This window comes from Gossypium arboreum, chromosome 5 (assembly GCF_025698485.1).
Source record: "Gossypium arboreum isolate Shixiya-1 chromosome 5, ASM2569848v2, whole genome shotgun sequence".
Classification (NCBI taxonomy): Eukaryota; Viridiplantae; Streptophyta; class Magnoliopsida; order Malvales; family Malvaceae; genus Gossypium; species Gossypium arboreum.
The window spans coordinates 71,736,821-71,759,063 of record NC_069074.1 but is presented as its reverse complement, the minus strand read 5'-3'; the positions used below and the strand labels follow the sequence as shown (position 1 = coordinate 71,759,063).

The following is a 22,243-nucleotide window of genomic DNA, read 5'->3' as shown; positions in this document are numbered from 1 at the left end:
TCCTGAAGACATGGATAAGACGACATTTGTAACCATGTGAGGAACATTTTGCTATAAGGTGATGTCATTTGGACTGAAAAATGCGGGAGCAACATATCAGAGAGCCATGGTAACCCTGTTCCATGATATGATGCACAAAGAAATTAAAGTTTATGTCGACGACATGATCGCCAAATCCCGAATAGAAGAAGAGCATGTGTAAGTCTTGAGGAAATTATTCTTGAGGTTGAAGAAATTCCAGCTAAAACTCAATCCAGCAAAATATACCTTCAACGTTAGGTCAGGGAAACTACTTGGATTCGTAGTCAGTGAAAAGGGGATCGTGATTGACTCAAATAAAGTCAAGGCTATACAGGAGTTGCCTCCACTGTGCACTCAAAAAGAAGTTCGGCGACTCCTAGGAAGATTAAATTATATCACCCGGTTCATTTCACAACTAATTGAGAAATGCGACCCCATATTTCGTCTCCTTAAGAAACACAATCCAAGTGTTTGGGATGATGAGTGCGAGAAGACTTTTGACAAAGTCAAACAATACCTGTCCAATGCCCTAGTGCTAATGCCACCTAGTTTAGATAAGTCATTGATACTATATTTGACAGTATTTGATAATTTTATTGGATGCGTACTGGACCAACACGATGAGTCAGAAAGGAAAGAAAATGTGATATACTACCTCAGTAAGAAGTTCACTGAATGTGAGACAAGGTACTTGCCGATTGAGAAAGTGTGTTGTGCCTTAATCTGGACAACGAGGAGATTGAGATAGTACATGTTGTACCACACAACTTAGCTCATCTCGAAACTGGACCCTCTGAAGTACATGATGGATTTGACTGCTTTGAACGGAAGGATGGCCTGATGGCAAATTCTGCTTTTCAAATTTGATGTAGTCTATGTGAATCAGAAAGCTGTAAAAGGGTATGCACTAGCAGATTTTCTAGCCAGTAGGGCTCTAGAAGATTACGAGCCTTTGAACTTTAACTTCCTAAATGAAGATCTAATGTATGTTGCCACCACTGAAGAAGACTCTTAAAAAGGTCATCCTTGGAAGCTAAAATTCAACAGTGCATCGAGCACTGTGGGTAAGGAAATCAGGGCAGTCTTGGTATCCCCAAATGGATATCATTATCCCTTCACTAGTAAATTAGATTTTCATTGGACAAACAATATGGCCGAATACGAAGCATGTATCATAGGTATCCGTGCAGCCATAGAACACTAAATCAAAGTGCTAGAGGTATATGAGGATTCTGCACTAGTGATCTATCAACTCAAAAGTGAATGGGAGATGAGAGATCCCAAGTTGATTGATTATCGAAGATTGGCCCTTGAATTAATTAAAGAGTTTGATGATATCACCTTCTGCTACCTCTCGCGAGAAGAAAATCAGGTGGCTAATGTCCTGGCTACTTTGGCTTCCATAGTCAAGGTGAACAAACAAGAGGATATGAAACTGATCTAGATAAGTATTTATGAGGCTCCAGCTTATTGTTACAACATTGAAGAAGAAAAATAAGAAAATGATGATCATCCTTGGTACTACGATACATTGCGATACGTGAAGAATCGTGAATACCCTGACCGAGCAACTGAGAATGACAAAAGGACGATAAGAAGACTAGCCAGTGACTATGTCTTAGATGATCCTATATAAATGGAGAAAGGATCAGGTGCTACTAAAATGTGTAGACATTATCGAGGCTAAGAAAATCTTGGAAGAAGTCTACGAGGGTGTCTGCAGAACACATGCTAATGGTTTCACAATGGCTAGGCAAATCATGAGTTCGGGTATTATTGGTCCATAATGGAAAGGGATTACATCAGTTATGCCAAGAAGTGCCATAAGTGCCAAATTTATAGAGACAATATTCAAGTGCCTCCTTTGCCTATGCATGTTATGACTTCTCCGTGTCCTTTCTCTATGTGGGGCATGGATGTCATTGGACCGATTTCGCCAAAAGATTCAAATGCGTATCGATTCATGGTCATCGACTACTTTACTAAGTGGGTAGAGGCCACTTCATATGCCAATGTTACAAAGTCGACAGTTAGCAAATTTCTGAAGAAGGAAATCATTTGTCCGTATGGAATGCCAGAAAGAATAATATCAGATAATGCATTGAATTTGAACAACAGCAAGATAGCAGATGTTTACAGTCAGTTCAAGATCAGACACCACAACTCGTGACCGTATTGCCTGAAAAAGAATAATGCAGTCGAAGCAGCCAATAGAAACATTAAGAAGATCGTGGGGAAAATGATTGAGACTTATAAAGATTAGCATGAGAAGTTACCATTTGCCCTCTATGCTTATCGAACGTCTATCAGGACCTCCACCGGGGCAACGCATTTCTCATTGGTTTATGCAATAGAGGTGTTTTTCCCATTGAAGTCGAGATTTTTTCTTTTCGAGTTTTTTCAGAATTGAAGTTAGATGAAGTAGAATAGATCTAATCTCGCTATAATCAGCTAAACTTGATTGAAGAGAAAAGGTTCAAAGCCATCCGTCATGGTCAGATGTACCAAAATCGAATGACGTGAGCTTACAACAAAAATGTATGTCCCAGAGAATTCCATGAGGGGGACCTGGTATTAAGGAAGATTCTTCCCATACAAAAGGACTTCAGAGGAAAATGGATGCGAAATTGGGAAGGACTTTATGTGGTAAAGAAGGCCTTTTCTGGTGGATGGCAAGACTTTGCCTAATCCAGTAAATTCAGATTCAGCCAAGAAATACTTCACCTAAAAAAAACAGGGAGAGGTCAAGGTGAAAACCCGCAAAGGGTACCTTAAGACCAAAGGGGTTTTGAGTTGAAAACCCAGAAAAGGGTAACTCAAATTTCTCGAAGATAGGGCATGTGGTAGTCTTTTCCTCTTAGAAACAACATTGAGGAGAAACTTTACATCTTGGGGCATCGGCAAAGTGCTCTAGATCTCCTAAACACATGTTAACCTCAAAATGGTCCTCGAGAAATTAGAGTAGAGAAGCTCATGCTGTGATATCTAGGACACCGACTTTCATCTTATCCACTTTGTATTTTTAGCAAAATTTTCTATTTTGATTAATCCCATCCATTTCAAGCTTTGCTTCTGATAAATTTCAATCTTGTCGATTGCTACAATCTTTTTCAAGTATTGCTTATTGAAATAACGATTAATGGACTTATAATATTCACATAAAAGGAGTTTTGCATATTGCTCTGAAAAGCTTCTAAATAGTATAGGGACCTAAAGCAGGACCACTATTTAGAACTAACCAAACCTAAGGGCTGGAAACATTCGAGAGAGAATAGTTTAAACTGTGACTATTTCTTTAGATTTCCTACCAAAGATACCAGTTGAACAAGAATGCGTGGTAACACATCAGTGACAGAACCTCGATAAGCAACAAGCGATGACAACCTAAGCATTACAAAGGGATCATTCTCAAAAAATGACATTATGCATTCATGTAAATATCATTCATACACATTAGTTAGGAGCATTTGATTCATTTTGATCATAGCATCCTAATCATTTTCCGAAAAGATAGGCCCATGAAATGAATTTTACAGGTCATGTTACCCAGAGAATGATGTAATAGATATGACAAGTCATATACCTCTGACGTTGTAGTTGGTCGAATCGAATCTACCATGGCGAATCTTATCTCCCTGAAGTTGCAGTGGAGCAGACTAAAGCCACAAACCTTATCTCCCTAAAATTGCAGTGGAGCAGGTTAAAAATAAACAAATCTTATCTCCTTAAAGTTACAGTGGAGTAGATTGAAGACAGGCTATGAATCTTATCTCCCTGAAGTTGCAGTGGAGCAGATTAAAGCCACAAACCTTATCTCCCTGAAGTTGCAATAGAGTAGGTTGAAATTACAAGTCTTATCTCCCTAAAGTTGCAGTGGAGCAGACTGAAGATAGCAAATCTTATCTCTCTGAAATTGCAGTAGAGCAGATTAAAGCTATAAATCTTATCTCCCTGAAGTTGCAGTGGAACAGCTTAAAGCTACAAATTACAAATCTTATCTCTCTGAAGTTGTAGTAGAGTAGATCGAAGATAGCAAATCTTATCTCTCTAAAGTCACAGTAGAGCAGATTAAAGCTATAAACCTTATCTCCCTGAAGTTACAGTGGAGTAGATTGAAAATAGAAAATCTTATCTCTCTGAAGTTGCAGTGGAGCAATTGCAGTGGAGCAGATTGAAGCTACGAGTCTTATCTCTCTGAAGTTGCAGTGGAGTGGATCGAAGCAACAAGATGCAGTGGACTGGAATGAGTTACTTGAAGAAGAGACACACCAAAACAAGTCAAAAGGTTGGTGGGATCGGGAAAAATTGGTATTTCTTAAAAGTCTTTGCTCCATTCTTGTTACATGAAAACAAGCAAAAAAGGAGCATCTGTAATAAGCCCAATTTGCCCAGGTCCAATAAACAAAAAACAACAATACACCCAAACCCAAAATTAAAAAACCCTAGCCCAAACCTAAGAAGTCCAAAACTCTAAAATTTTCAAAAAAAACCCTAGCCTCTAGGTCTGCTGCTGCCTCTAGCCTCTGCCACTGCCAGCACCGCCCTCGTCACATCAGGCATTTACTCCACCATCACCATCACCACTTGCAGAAGAAAAGAAGAAAAGACAGACAAACTAGAGAAGCAATAGAAATAAAAAAAAATTAAAATGTATTTTGGCTATAAAACCCACAAACAAATTCAATGTATTGGGGTTATTTTTTACAATCAATAAAAAACAAAAAAAAAGTTCACAAAAGAAACAAAGTAAGAAACGCAGAGAAAGAAACCGAATCAGATTAAGGTGGTTTTTTTTTCTCTTTTCTCTTTTTTGGATTCTGTTCTTACATATACACATATAATAAAAAACACAAAAATGAGAAAAGGATTACATGTTTTTCGATCGCTAGAGAAAAAAGAAATTTTTTTACTTTTTGGCCATCAGATATCTGGCAGTATATTCTTGTTTACTGCATGATCGGCCTAAGACGACTACCGATGGTCGGAGCCTTCAAAGGGGGGAGGGAATGAGAGAGTTTTCTTAGTTTTTTTAAAGAAAAGTGCAGAATGGAATTTTTTTTAAAAAATTGACTTTTATAAGGATCAGAAACGACACCGTTTTGGTCTATTGCCTTTAGCGCCAAAACGACGTCGTTTTGAGCTGGACCGGACCAACCCGACCCGAACCGCCTAAGATATGCGTGTTTTTGAACGAAGGGTCTATTTGCGCCCTTAGTCCTTCCGCTTTTGAGGCTGGTTACAATTAGATATTATCCTATTTTCTTTATTTTTAATTTTGCCACAAACTTTCATTTTTCTTTCAATTTGGTCCACCTTGAAGCTGCGCGTTTTGGAGGGTGGGATATTGCCCATTTTGGTCCTTCCTTTTGTTCGCATGTTCAAATTGGTCCTTTTCCTTTTTATTTATTTTTTATTCGCCCCAGATTTCTATTTTAACATTCAATTTTGTCCTTTTTTTTTATTTTTGCTATTTTATTATTAAATTAATTAGTTTATTATTATTATTATATTTTCTTTTTTTTGTATTTACTTATACGTTATTATTATTATTAAATTAATTAATTTTGCATTATTATTACTATTATTTCTTTTTATATCTATTTACCTAATATCTTTAAATACATTTATTTCATTTTATCTCATCATTTTATTATTTATTTATCCATACCCTTTTATAATTACAAACTTTAGATTGTTCATAATTTTTTATTAATATTATTCTCATTATTAACATAATTTTTTAATTTATTTTACACAATATCTATTTGCTCATTCATTTAATATTAGTCCTTTTTTTTTTTAGTTTCAAGTTTTCATTGACTTATCATTTTTTCATTTTTATTTTTGGCTTGTTTGTTTATTTTATTTTATTTTTGATCTTATATATTGTCTTTTATATTAACGCATTTATCTTGTTATGCATGTTAGCACCTTAATTTATTTTTACATTTTACTACCAAATTGTGTTACATCTTACCCTACACATTAAAATTTGTTTTTAAAATAATCGATATTCCGCGTTTTGAAATTCAAAAAGTCGTTCCCTAACTTGCGGGGTTTCGATTTTCTCGATAAACCCAAATAAACAGACTTTTTAAAAAAATGTGATCTTCTAAAATAATCTCGGGAATCACGAAATGATTGTGTTCTAACTTACGGAATATGGTTTCTATCTAAAACTGAGATAATCAAATGTCTTTTAAAATAAATTTTTTGGTGTTTATTCTCGTTTCAGGGATTTAAGACATTGTGTCCTAACTTACAGGACGTAATTAACTTGAAGTATGCTATTTTTTGAAAAAAATTCCATATTTTAACAAAAGATCGTATTTTAAATCTCTTCAAGATTTTCAATTCTCGACACTGAAGACACCAAGTAATCAACTAGGTACTGATTTTAGGCGTATCGAGGGTGTTAATCCTTCCTCGTGCATAACTGACTCCCGAACCCGTTTTCTGGATTTCGTAGACCAAAATCAATGTTTTAGTAAATTTAAAATGATTAAATTACGAGGTGATCTGATCACACCTAAATAAAAGGGTTGGTGGCGACTCCCTTGCTCGTTTTCGTTTTCAAAATCAATGTTGACCCCTTTTTCAAAAAAAAGGTTTCGACAGCCTTGAAAATCGATAACACAACTCCTCAACATATCCTCCAGTATCTGAATCACCCTCTCAGATTGACCATCAGTCTGAGGATGGAATGCAGTATCGAAGTCCAATCTTGAACCTACAGCCTCAAGCAACCTTTTCCAGAACTGAGACGTGAAGCGAGGATCCCTATCAGAAATGATTGAGACCGATACCCCATGCAGTCTCATTATCTCAAAAATGTAGAGCTTTGCCAACTTCTGAAGAGAATAGTCGGTCCTAACCAGAATGAAGTGCATGGACTTGGTCAATCAATCCACGATCACCCAAACAAAATCCTTCTTAATTGGTGTCAAGGGCAACCCACTAATGAAGTCCATGGTCACTCGTTCCCATTTCCATAAAGGAATCTTAACCAGCTGCAGCAAACCCGAAGGTAACTAATGCTTAGCCTTAACCTGCTGACACATCAGACATCGTGCCACAAAATCAGTAACCTTACGCTTCAAACCCGACCACCAGTACAGTTCTCGAATATCTCGGTATGTCGTATTCCCACCTGGATGCATAACATAAGGGCTACTGTACACCTCTCTTAGAATAGATCACCTCAGATTAGTATCATTTGGTACACAAATCCAACCTCGGAAATAGGTTACCCCATCAGTATTCAGCCCAAAGTCCGTAGTGCTGTCGCTCTCAACCTGACAGAACTGAAGACCAAACGATTCATCCTTTAACTGGCTATCTCAAATCTGTTCTATCCAAGTCAATTTAACCTGTAGCTCAGCCAACAAACTTTCATCGTCGAACAAACTAAGTTTAGCGAACATCGCTCTCAAATCAGTTATTGTCCTATGGCTCAACGCATCGGCCACTACATTGGCCTTGCCAGGATGGCACTCAATAGTACAGTCATAGTCCTTAAGCAGCTTAATCCATCTACACTGCCTAAGATTCAACTCTTTCTGAGTCAAGAGGTACTTAAGGCTTTTGTGATCGGTGTAGATAATACACCTCTCACCATACAGATTGTGCCTCTAAATTTTCAAGGCGAAGACTACAGCAGCAAATTCCAAATCATGCGCCAGATAGTTTACCTCATGTGTCTTGAGCTGACGAGATGCATATGCCACAACCTTACCATCCTACATCAGCACACAACCCAAACCCACATGCGACGCATCATTGTATACAACAAACTCCTTTCTAGATTCAGGCTGTATCAGAACAAGACCCTTAGTCAGAACAGACTTGATCTTCTCAGAGCTCTCCTACTGCACATCAGTCCACCCTTATGTAGTAGCTTAGTTAAGGGCTCGGCAATCAGTGAGAAGCCTTCTACAAACCGCCAATAATAACCCGCCAGTCCTCAATCTTACGAGGATCAACTCGAATCCCCTCAGCAGAAACTACGTGTCCCAGAAATATCACCTCCCATAACCAAAATTCGCACTTGCTAAATTTAGCATAAAGCTGATTTTCCTTCAAAATCTAAAGAACCACTCTAAGGTGCTCGTCATGCTCATCCTCAATCTTAGAATAAACCAATATGTTGTTGATGAAAACTACGACGAATTGATCTAGATAGGGCTGAAATACTCAGTTCATCAGATCCATAAATGTGGCTGGTGCATTCGTCAACCCAAACGGCATCACTAGGAACTCGTAATGTCCATAACGAGTCCTAAATGCAATCTTATGCACATCCACCTCCTTAACACTCAACTGATGATACCTTGAACAGAGATCAATCTTAGAGAATACTGAAGCCCCTCTAAACTAATCAAATAGAACGTCAAGCCTCGAAAGTGGATACTTATTCTTAACAGTCAACTTGTTCAACTACCGATAATCTATGCACATCCTCATGGTCCCATCTTTCTTCTTAACAAATAGAACCGGTGCTCCCCATTTAGACACACTGGGACGGATGAAACCACGGTCTAAAAGTTCCTACAGTTGAGCCTTAAGCTCTTTAAGCTCCTTCGACTCCATACAGTATGGGGCAACAAACATTGGAGCTGTACTAGGAAGAAGCTCAATCCCAAATTCCACTTCCCAATTTGGAGGTAAACCCAGTAGCTGCTCAAGAAAGATGTTCAGAAAATCCCTTACAGTTCTGATGTCCTTTACAGCAGAGTTCCCAGAAACGAAAACACTAATATAGGTCAAGAATGCCCCACATCCCTTACGAACTAGTTTCTATGCCACCAGTTCAGAGATCACATTAGCCAAATAATTTCGACGTTCTCCAATCATGACTACATCATTATCCTCTTCAGTTTCAAGACAACCCTCTTAGTCGCACAATCCAGACTGACACGGTGCTTGACCAACCAGTCCATACCTAGAATCAGGTCGAACTCCCTAAACGGAAGCTCCATCAGATCCGTCAGAAAAACAGTTCCTTGCACCACTAAGGGTACATCCCTATAGAGTTCATTAACCCGAATAGATTGCCCCAATAGACTCAGTACAGTGACCTCACTCGTAGTGTTCTCAATCGATATTCACAAATTTTCAGAAACAGAATAGGCTAGTAGGAATAAGTAGATTCTCTGTCTATCAGAGCAAGATATGGTACATTAAAAATAAGGAACGTACCAGTGATGATGTTAAGAGCATCTTTGTCCTCACGGTAATGTGCAGCATAAACCAAAGCAGGTTGTCTCGCCTCAGTCTAACTGACACATCTGCCTGGTGCTCTCTGCCCACGACTTAAACCATTGCTACCCCTAGCCTGACCACGGCCCTTAGATGGCTGCTGAATTACTCTCTGTGACTGTGCAGAACCCGATGCTGGAGCTTGTACCTGATCAGCCCTCAACGGACACTCTTGAATGCGATACTCAAGGGACCCACATCTCAAACAAGCCCCAATCCTCCTTTAACACACGCTCGGAATGCGTCTCCATAAGGCAGTATCTGAGTATAAGCAACAGAGGCCCTCGGTCTCACTGGCCCATCATATCTGGCCTTTTTTGTAGGCTCTACACAGAATCCAAGGGCTCCGAATCCCTTTTGTTCTTACTTCTCTCCGTGTCTCTATTCTGGCACTCAGCGCGCTTAACATCCTCGGCGATTTTCGCCTTCTCTACTAGGATAGAAAACTCGCGCTCCCGCTTCAGAGCTATCAGCGCCCTCAGATTATCCCTTAAGCCATCCTCAAATCAGACACACATCTCATACTCATCCACCCCCATACCTCAAGCATAGCGGCTCAGCCTTGGGAATTTGACCTCATACTCGGCCACAGATCGATCACCTTGTGTGAGATTCAGAAGCTCACGCCTGCGAGCATCCACATAGCTCGCTCCTACATATTTACTCTGGAAGGTAGACTTAAAGAACTCCCAAGTCAGACGGTTAGGCTGAGTGCCTTCCTTAACAGTTAAACACCACTGGTAAGCTTCATCACGAAGCAAGGAGACTGTACCCTTCAATTTCTACTCAATGGTATAGTCCAAATCATCCATTATCCTCTCAGTAGCCTCCATCCAGTACTCAGCCACATTAGGGGCGACTCAAGTGACACCCCTAAAAAGTTTAACTCCATTGGACTAGAGTCATTCCGTAACCAACCCTCGGCCCCCAGATCCAATGTTAGGCCCAGCGACCCTATCCAATATCCTTAACATAGCCTGGGACAATGCGTCATCCCCAACCATGCAATCTTGAGACCCAGTCTCAGTAGCAGGAAATACCGGTATCCAACTCGTATCTAGATTCGGCATGCTGCCCAGAGAAGAGGACTCAGCTCGAGCCCCCCTATGACCTCTACCACGGCCTCGAGTACCACGTCCACGGATACCTCGTGCGCTCATTTCTATTCAAATTTATCTGTATTATGAATTTTATGAATCAGTTACAATTTTAGTATTTATTAACAGATGTTTTATGTAAAGCAGTATCATAAATTCAGAGTTTGTTTTTCGCAAGTACGGTCTCTATCAGTTTTAGTTTCACTACAGATTTAGTATACACTAACTAAGGTGTTTTTAGAACAGACTATCTATAATATCATAACAGTTTATTAGAATAGTTACAGGATCGACTCCGGAGACTCGGTGTACCACCTTCTCAATCAAATCATTTCAAATCATTTAAAAATCAGTTCTTAAAAACCAAGTTTTAAAACCTAAAATCCACAGCCGAGTTTTGTAAACTGGCTCTGATACCACTAAATGTAATACTCTAAAACCAGCATAGACATTATCACCGAATCTGACGATATCACATGGAATGGGATTTGTGATCAAATTTATCAAGTTAAAAACTGTTTCTGTTTATTAGCTTCTATCTATCTCTAGTTAATTTCAAAATTGTTTCCTGATTCATTTGGTCCGTTTTTAAACATATTTTTGTAACGAAAGCTTTTAAAGTCGTGATATTTTAAGAAAACCATTAGCATTTAGGAAAATATTGTTTTTCAATCAAACCAAGTTTTGCAGTTTAAAAGTCCATAAGAAAAAAAACAATTAAAATCCAAAATAAAAGCAAACTGTCCAAAAGTACCAAATTACATCAAAATACCCCAAAAGAATAGGAAATTAAAATCGTAAATGAAATTAAAATCGTTCAGTGGACATGTACTCACCGTATGGTCCTCCGCCGCACCGAATCTGTCTAAGACTGGGGATTACCTGTACAGATAAAACAAAAAGGGGTGAGTTTACGTAAACTCAGTGTGCAATCCCCATAGAAAACATGCATACAATCAAACAACAATTATCAGTCAAATGCAGTCTGAGCCTAAGCCAATTACAGATTCAGATACAGTCTAAGCCTTAGCGCATTCAGATACAGTTCCATATATAAACTAGGGCCTTAGTCCATCAGTATGCATACAATATCAGAAATCAGTATCCTACCCACCAAACTCTACACACTATCTCTAACCATCCCTACACACCATGTAGGGTTTAAAACACCTACCCAACCCTACATACCAAGTCATACCGAATGCGACACTGATCAGTAATATTGTAGCTAAACTGGCAGATAATAGGCATGAAAGCCTTTCAGTACACTTCCTCCAATAATCAATCATCCCACCCAATACAGATGCCGCTAAATGCTGACATACATAATTACATGCTAACATTTAGTCTTACAAATAGAGATCAGTATTCATGCATAGATTGAGCATACTCAATACATACATGGTATATTCAGTTCATATGATTTGGGGTCTAAGTAGCACTTACCTACCCTACTGTAGGTTCACAGTCGACTTGAGTGACCCGTGCAACCCTAGAAAACATTTTAGCTAAATGGACCCACACGTCCATGTGGTTTGCCCATGTGGGCTCACACGCCGGTGTGCCCATACGCCCAGATTGGCCTTGGCCCATGTGGATCACACGGCCTGGCCTAATTTTTTACATGCCCGTGTAGACTACCCGCGTGGGCCCACATGCCCGTGTGGCCCAAATAGCCCAATTCGATCGAGCACGTGTGTTGCATACAGCCTACCTGGCCATTACACGGTCGTGTCTAGTGCACAACCTGGCTTTCATCGATCACACGCCCGTGTTGTCGCACATGGCCTACCACACGGCCATGTGGTGTCAACAGAAAGGTTTTCGGCTTTGTCAAAAACACGTTTTCTTGGGATTTGGGTAACCTCTTGAAACCTAAAAACAACGTGTCCAAATGCCCAATTTCAGTATTACCTTCAAAAAGTTAACGAAACTATACTATGAACGGTAACTTACCACATACAACAATGCATCCGAATACTTACTGGTGACGGAACAAAACCCTTAACGCTTAATCCACTGTAGGAGCACAAACAGAATCTTGATTTTCCCCTAATCAAAACTCCACATAAACCCCCATCAAAATCCAACGGTGACAAAAAAAACTTACCGATGAACGTCATCAACAGTTGTAAGAGGAACACAACTGTAATTGTACGGAAGCAAAAAGAAATCGAAGTTAGAGAGTAGGAGAAGAAAAGGAAAAATGGTAGGAAGGGATTTTGAGAAACAGTAAACACAACTGATCAGATTCTGATAACCCCCTCCTAATTTTCCTCCCACTAACCCACTAACCACTCATTACTCAGAATTTCTGTTCAACCGAAACTCTTCTAGGCAACAGAACAAAATTAATACCCACGCTAACGCAAGGATTCAAACACAGAACTCCAACATACCAACACCCTTACCACTCGAACCAGCAGGCTCATTCTGTTATGGAATTACAAATAATTTAATATAAGCCCACCGAACAAAAATAGGGCTTAATTCTAAAAATTAACATAATTTGTCCAAACTAAGGCTTGAACTTAGGACCTCTTACACACACCTAGAACACTTAACTTCTAAAGCAGATACACAGTTGTGTCACATTTTCACAAAAGCCGAAATAAGAATTTTAGGGCATTACACTGTTAATTGTTAACTTCGAAAAGGAACAGAGGAAACTATTTGTTTTAGTTAAATTATGCATATTTTGCTCTCTTGCTGAGCTTATTTCACTAAGGCTTGGCATATGTTCTCGGTACATGATTTGTTGTATGGTTTATCATTGTATTGTTTCTTAAATTCCAGTATATGATTGCAGTTTGTAAGGTTGTTTGGGCAAAGGCAAACCTCAACCATACTGCTAAAGCTCTTATCATAAGTGGAGGTATTTTCTGAAATCTATACTCCTTAAAATTTGTTAGTGTTACTCAAAAGTAATCATATTGAGTATATACATATATATATATATATATATATATATATATATATATATATATATCAGATATTAATATTTTAGGAAACTAATGCAAAAGGTATTCGTGCCAATCTCAAGGCTGCTGTCATTACCTGCGTTTTTACCATTGTGCCTATAGTAAGTTAAACCTTAACTTTTCTCTTATTGGTTGTTCTTTTATTAATACCAATATTAATTATTTCTTCCTATCTGTGTTTTCATTTTACATGATTTTCGTGCAAAGTTTTTCTTTGGTTACTAATTGTCTGTGTAAATACTAGAGAATATGTAATTACAGTTTCATGATCGTTTAAAACATGCTTGAACTCACAATACTTTCAGTACACCTAGCATCTAATCCTCTTGCTTTTTTTCTTAAAGAAATTTTAGGAATTTAATCTCCATGCATTAATTGGCAACCCTTGTGTGTTTTTCTCAGTTGATTGCAGTTCGTTAGGTTGCATGGGCAAAGGCAAACCTCAACCATACTGCTCAAGTTCTTATCACAAGTGGAGGTATTTTCCGAAACCTATACTCCTTAAATTTTATTAGTGTTACTCAAAAGCAATCATATTCTCACTAGTCCTAACTTGTGATATGCATAATTAGACCTAAAATATGTGTACGAATTAATTGAATTAGTTTCGCAATGAGCGTCGTTTTCATTTTGCACTATTATATATATATTGGCAAGCAACTAAATGGAAAGGAATTAAGCATCTTTCTTATTCCATGTGGTTGGATTGCCACTAAAATAACTTGCAAAATCTCCACTAGAATTATTTAATAAAAATATATATATATAATAAAATTTAAAATAATGGTTTAAAACCGGATACCTGACTTGTGAGTTAATCCATGGATCTATTATTTTAGATATATTAAAGTTTAAAAGAAAGTCTGATTTAAAAATCTGACTTAAGAGTGATAAAAGAAATTCTATGCATATTGGCTACAGATTCTAAATAGGGATATATACACCTCTTTAAACAAATCATTAAAATCACAATACTTTTATTTTTAATTTTTAATTCACTTTAAAAATAAAATAAATAATTATTTAAATATTTTAAATAATTAAATTGAATGGATAAAAAACTTGGAATGTAACATGAAAAATAAAATAAACATCACATAAAACCATCAATATTTAAAATATAAATTATATCAATTATTAACTTAAGAATAACACAAAACTACTTTTTATCATATTTTTTTCTTTTCCTTTACATTCTCCCTATTTTTATTCTTTATCAGCTCTCCCTTTTAACTCTCAGGTAAAATAAAAACAAAACCACTTGATAAAACCTCAAACCCCGACATTTACCATGTGTTTATGTATTTACTTTTTACTAGTAATTATAAATTATAGATGTAAGGAATGGGATTGTTGCATTCAACTGCATGGATCACTAGTGATTATGTTTTCTAATTAATTATGTTTTCTTCTTCTAATTTTATTTATAATTATTAATACCAAAGCTATCAGCCTTGATAAAAAGATAATGATTTTGATTGTATAACTGTTGTATATTTTATTCCGTACATAGCATTTTTATGCATTATCTTTGATTAAAGTTTACTTAAAATCATAATTTCTACCATGATTCTATTATTTGTTTCAACAAGTGTCTCAATTTGCAACTTATTGTGCTTTATTTGTCGTTCTAATGATATGATGTAATTTAATCAATACTAAGGATCTGGTTGATTATTGTTTTTGTTTCTAAAGGCAAGTAGGGAAAGAGTACAATCAATAATTTTAGGCAGTAAGCATATTAAAAATTTACTTTCGTGGATAACATCTATACTTATTCAAGTATGGAATCCAGGTTCTTATATGTCATAACCTTAGCAATTTAAAAATTATAAGTTTAAAACCAGTTTAAATCCTTAATAAGTCTTTAAATTCAGATTTCGTTATGCCATTTTTTAAGTTAGATCAGATTATTATTAATTTTCAAATTAATTGCACATTGATTTGTAGTAATTGCATATTAATTTTTAAATTTTTGTGTGGGCTTATGAAAAATTTGCATCTTTTTTTGTACTGATCAAATATTTATGTGGCATAATTTTGTGTAGATGGATCGTAATCAAGATCAAAATGCAATTATCCGAGTCGTGGCTTTAGTTTTAGCTTTTGGGGCTCTTTGGATTAAAAAAATTAAAAATTAGGAAGGAAATTACATCTCACCCTCGTGTGATTTGAGATTATGAAAGAAAAAATTATATTAATAGTATTTTATATAGTGGTGACCAGCATTGTATTGATGTGATAAGATGAGACCTATTGCCTTTTTTAATTTGTGTGATATTCTTTAGGAATAATTTGTTACAATAAACTAAATCGGTGAATAGTAGGGAGCAAGTAGTTATATTTTTACATATAATTGGTCATAATGTAAGGTTTCGAGTGATTGGATCTAGATATTATAGATCAATTGAGACAATTCACCGTTACTTTAGGGTTGTATTGAGAGTTATTTTGAAATTGTATAAACTAGTTATTAGATTACCTAATGAGTCAACTCCTAGTGAAATCAGAAACAATCCAAGGTTTTATCCTTATTTTAAAGATTGTATTGGAGCATTAGATGGAACTCATGTTCGTAATCCGTTCTACTTAGCATTCAAGGAAGATTTCGTAGCCGTAAAGGGGGACGACACAAAATGTATTGACTGCCATTACATTTGATTTGAAATTTTCCTATGTTCGAGCTGGTTGGGAAGGTATTGCATATGATTCTCGTATTTTAAATGATACCCTTTCACGCCCAAGAGGATTAAGACTTTCGGAAAGTAAGAATTAACATTAAATACCAAATAGTTCTAGTAAGCTCATAATTTATTAGTAATAATTATGTTTTATAAAATTGTAGGTAAATATTATCTTGCTAATGTTGGATATGGTATTTGAAATGGATATATTACCTCATATCGTGGTGTCAGATATCATTTAAAAGAGTTTAGTGCTCAGAAAAAAGTTTAGTGCTCAGAGGCCTGAAAATGCAAAGGAACTCTTTAATCTTCGCCATTCATCATTACAAATCACTATTGAACGTGTTTTTGGGATTTTGAATAAACAATTTCGTGTATTAGATGCTGAACCATTTTTGAATTTTCAAACTCAAGTAGATATAATTTTGGTCTGTTGTATCATTCATAATCATATAATGGGAGTTGATCCTAGTGATTTACTTAATCAAAGATTATACGAGGAGCCTAAGCTTGATTTGATAATACCAACTGTTATGGAGCAAGAAAAAAGAGAAGAAGCAAGAGAATGGCCTGCTAAGAGAGAGGAAATTGCACAAATTATGTAGACTGATTATATGGCTAGAAATATTAGGTAGGTTTAGGGCTTAGGGTTATTGTTTCTATGTTATGTATGTTTTAGTATTAAAATTGTTTTTTTTAATGTTGGTTGGATAATGATATTGAAATTAGTTTGTTGGATTTTGAAATTATTATGTCTTTAATTTGTTAGATAGTGAATTTATTATGTTTTAAGCTTGTTGGATAATGAAATAATTGAAAATGACAATTATTAATGTAGAATGGGTATGGGAAACAAAGAAAGGACCTCCAAGCAATTCAGGTGGATAAAACCGATGGAACATCTTTTTCTTGAAATTCTAACAGAAGAGGCCTAAAAAGGAAATAAACCTTCTAACACTTTCAAAGAAGTTTCTATTAATCGAGTTTCCGTAGCTATTTCTAAAAGATTTCAAGTCCAACATGATGCGAAGCATGTCGAAAATCATTTAAGGACTGTAAAAAACCAGGATTTTATGCACAATTCGAGCTGAAAGTGGTTTTGGATGGGATGATAACATGAAAATGATCACATGTGATAGAGTGACATCTGATGCAGCAGTGATAGTAATATATGTATATATATGTTAAGTATATTTCAATTTTTTTTACTTGTTATTTTAATTGTGTATAATAACCAACTGGCACACAAGAAGTATGAACCATTTTTGAATAAAAGCATTAATCATTATGATGAAATGGCTTTGGTTGTTGGCAAAGATATGGCAACAAGGAGTTTTGCTAGAACATTTGCTGACATAGATTTGGATGATGGTAACCAAGATTCAGTACCTATAGACTATGACAATGAAGAGATTGAGAAGGTAAGAACAAAAGTATCTTCATCTAGCACATCTAAACGTAAAATAAAAAATGCTCAAGAAAGTGTCGTTGATGAACAAATTAAATTTGTGGGTGAACAACTTGGCAAAATTGCTAATGCTTTGGAACAATTTACTATGGATAAGACACCACATTTTTATGAAGAACTGTTGTCAATGAGGTAGAAGGATTTAATGATGACTTCCTTTGTAGTGTGTTTGATTATCTTGTGGGTCATGAATCCAAGGGCAAAGCTTTTATAATTAAAAGTAAGAAGTATAGTGATAAGCATAAAGGTAACATATTTTAATCTCATTCTTGATACTTTTTTTTGGATGATTTATTATTTAATTTAGTGAATTTGATGCTCCTAATCATTTAATTTTATGTTTTGTACTTAGGAGAGCATAGGGGAACAAAAGGAGCGGAAAACGGGCCAAAAACAAACAAAACGGGATATTTTATGTAAAGTCCCCTAACCCTATACCGTCACCGAAACAAGGTTACGAGACATTACCAGTCAGTACAGTCCAATTTCGGTCATTAATTAAAATAAATATTCACACACATCCTAGTTTTAAGAAGTAGTCCCTTTAATGGGCCCTTGCGATCCAATATGAATAGTAAATTCAATTCGGAACTAATTTAGAATCACTACGAATTTTTAGTAAATTTCAAAATTCATACTATATATCGTTACCAACCATAAGTTACTTATTTCATCAATACTTTTACAACCTAAGTGACTCTCATTAAACATCCTGGGTACATGCTATTATCAATACTCAACATACTTTACCTTAATGAATTCGGTATCGTCCTGGGATACTGATTCAACGTACTATCTTTACTTAACCTGATCACGGAAATAAACCGTACGCTGAGTATGGTATACTCAGTGGCATTTCTATAATCCGAACATTTAATAATATAACAAATACTTAAGATCATAATAACAATTACAATTATGCAATTATTTATTCATAGATAAATTTCAACTACTTACATATAAATTTTATACAAATCATATAATAAACACAATAACATAATTGTTCAATTCTTAACTAAATCCATTATTATTTACTCCATTCTTTCACTTACTATTCGGTATAGCTTTCCTTAATTTACTCACAATTCAATATCATTAAACTATATTCAACTATACACTTATCAATCATATTCCATTTTAATTCATTTCAATAACTGTCAATTGCATTTATATCATATCAACTTACTATCCCTGGTAGCTTTCAGTATATACATACGATTCATATATCTCAAATCACATTTCAATTCATCAAGTGGCATCATATATCATCAATTCGAACTCCAATCATTTCATGAACCTTTGGTTCATATTTTCAATTTCATATTTAAATTTTCAATTCTCAATTCAATTTCTCGTTTCATTTCAATAGCTTGATCAATCAAATTTATTCGATTTATCTTTCACTTATTTACCCCTATTAACAAATCCAGACTTTGACGGATACACGGATTCCAACCCAAACACACTAGTACGGAACATTGTGCCTAAAACGGTACATAGTACCTGATCAGTAAACGACACATAAAGTGCCTAAAACGACACACGAGGTGCCTGATACGACACACGAGGTGCCTAATACGACACACAAGGTGCCTGAAATACGACACATAAAGTGCCTGATCGATAAAGCCGACAAATCCCGTACACTTCCATATCCTATGGCATGCCAACTATATCCGACTCAAATTTCGACTAGTTAATAGGTATTTCATTCACTATCTCAATTTAATAATTCTTTCATAATATCTCAATCCGATAATTACACATATTTACCCATTTTACAATTCATACAATTTCATTCAATTCAACAAATATATTTCAATTATGCACATTAATTCATAATTCAATACAATTCAATTCACTTTTCAATACCAAATATTCAAATATCACAATCTCATATATTCATATCAATTTCCTCATATTTCCAATCAATATATTTTTCAATATAACATTCATTCAATATTCAAATTTCTACACAAGTCATATATATTATATAATTCAATCAATATAATTTCAATCAAAATAATTTCAATCAATATAAATTCAATAAATTCATCGCATACTAAAATCAATCTATTTCAATTGTAAAACATCATAATTCAATCACTAACATTTTCCATATGTATATAAATATAATAAATAATGACTAAGTTCGTATTATAGAAATACAAACCGTAATTTTCGAGCTAACTCCCTTTGACTTTGTCTTGTCCTTTCTTAGCCGAGATTTCCGATACCATATTGAATACGAAAATAATACAATTCATAATCATTAATACATTACTAATTCATATCTTGATTTACAGAATTCTAAATTAAGATCCGCTAATTTTTCCTGAAACTAGACTCACAAATCTTCTTACAATAAAATTTCCAGAATTTTTGGTTTAGCCATTAAGTACAGTTTATTCTTTAAATTCACCCCTATTCTGCTGTCTGACAGTTTCGTCCCTTCTTCACTAAAAATTAATTATCTCACAGTGCAGAATTCGGATAATATTCCCGTTGATTTCTCCTGAAAATAGACTCATTAGGAATTCTAAACATATAACTTTAAACCTCTAATTATTTTTCTTCAATTTTTGGTGATTTTCCAAAGTCAGAACAGGGAAACCCAAATTCATTCTGACCTTGTCTCACAAAATTCATTATATCTCATAATTTACAATTCAATTGCTTATACCGTTTCTTCTATAAGAAACTAGACTCAATAAGCTTTAATTCCATATTTTATTTATCCTCTAATTCAATTTCTACAATTTTTGGCGATTCTTCAAACTTAGACTACTGCTGCTGTCCAAAATAGTTTTAGTACAAAATGTTGATTTACTTTAATTTCAATTTAATCCTAACTAAATTCACTTACTTTTCTATCTTAATTCATACTTTATTTCTACTCAATTTTTAACCAAACTTAGACATAATTATCTATTTTTCATCATAAAACCATAATTTCGAAATTCTTTCAATTTAGTCCTTAAAGCATAAAACTTATGAATCACTTTACAATTCAATCCTTATATCATTTCTAACTTGAATTTCTATCAATCTAGCCCTTAATTCATCATTTTATTTAACATGGACAATATCTAGAAATCTAATAACTTTCAAAATATCAACTTAATTTCATCAAAACTTTGTTCTAAAACTTCTAAAACATCAAAATTAAGTAAAAAGGGCTTGATTGACTTACCTATTAAAGCTTAAAGCTTCAAACCTTAAATTTTCTCTTTTCTCCCTTTCTTTCTTTCTTTTTCTCCCCTGCTCTCTATTTCGTTTCATTCTGTTTCTATTTCCTTTCTTTTGTTTCTTTAGTTTATATAATATAATATAATATAATATAATATAATATAATTAAAACATAAAATATCTTTATTATATAATAATATAATAATATAATAATATACTAAACATAAAAAAATCTTAGATTTTCTTCATGGTAAACCGCCTCAATTTATACTTTTGTATAATTTCCTTTTAGTCCTTTTTATTTTCTTTTAATCTATAATTCAACTTTTACCCTTATTCAATTTAGTCCTTTTCTTAATTACTATTAATTAAATTAAATTCACTTAATTAAACTCTAATTAACCACTCATTTTATTTCGTAAATATTTTTAATAAATATTTACGAATCCGTTTTTCAGAAATGGAGACCCGAAAATACACTTTTTCGGTAACGGTAAAATTTGGGTCGTTACATTTTAAGGATCTATAAGGCCAAGCCTTTTCCCACATGGGCTAAGCACACGTCCGTGTGATCCACACAGGCTGGACACACGCCCATATGCCAGCCCGTGTCAATTTCGAACCCTGTTTCCCTAATACATAAAAAAAGCCAATTTTTAGGATTGCTGATCATTCTAAAGTCTATAAATACATACTAGAAGAGGACCTAAGGGGACACGTAAAGTTGAACGAAGAAAAGACTCGAAGAATGCCAACGGATTCAACTCAGAAGTAGGATCTCCTTCAAGATTGAAGATCTCCATTCAATTTTTCTCGAAATTTTTGGATTTCTTTATGTTTTATTGTTTTCCTAATTTTGAGATGTTTTCCTTCCAAAGTATGAACTAAATTTCCTAGATGCCTAGGGAGGATGAAACCTAAGACGGATCTTATCATTTGATTTTTCTGAATTACATGATAAATATTTATTTTTTATCCCAATTATGTGTTCTTATTTCATGTTTTAATGTTTTCAGGATATTAATTCATGATTGATGTGCTTATTCAGTGGAACAAAAGTCCCTGTTTAAGAGTAGATCTGGCATAATTGAGTGGAGTTGCATGCAATCCCAGAAATAGGACGACATAAATCTACCGGATTAGAGTCAAATCTAATAGGGGAATCCATAGATTGAGTTAATGCGACAATAGGGGTATTAATTAGAAAGAGATTTCAATTAATCAACCCAGAGTCAGTTGTTTCTATTCTCGAAAGAGATATTAACATAAGTTAGGGATTTCTACGGATCAAGACAAATGAATAAATCGTTTAATTCAGATTTAGAATAATAAGTGAAGTCTAGATGGATTCCTTCTTGGGTATTATCTCTCTTATTTGTTTTCTTCAAATATTTTCCTACTTTTTTCTCTGGTTCGTCTTAGTAATTAGGTTAGTTCATATTAGGTTAACATAAATCCCTTCAATTTATTCGGCTAGGTAATAAAAAGATAGTAACTACTAGTACTTTTAGTCCTCGTGGATACGATATTCCCGACTCACCATAG

The 22,243-nt window shown here is 34.9% G+C and overlaps 1 long non-coding RNA gene across 1 annotated transcript; it reads right to left on the bottom strand.

Annotated features, from left to right (window-relative positions):
• Positions 1-18,121: 18,121 nt before the first annotated feature.
• On the bottom strand, positions 18,122-20,804 carry LOC128293033 (uncharacterized). The gene is made up of 2 exons (XR_008283055.1): positions 20,703-20,804; positions 18,122-18,316 (listed from the first exon to the last, which is right to left on the bottom strand). It is a non-coding gene; the product is annotated as an uncharacterized LOC128293033 (long non-coding RNA).
• Positions 20,805-22,243: the final 1,439 nt, after the last annotated feature.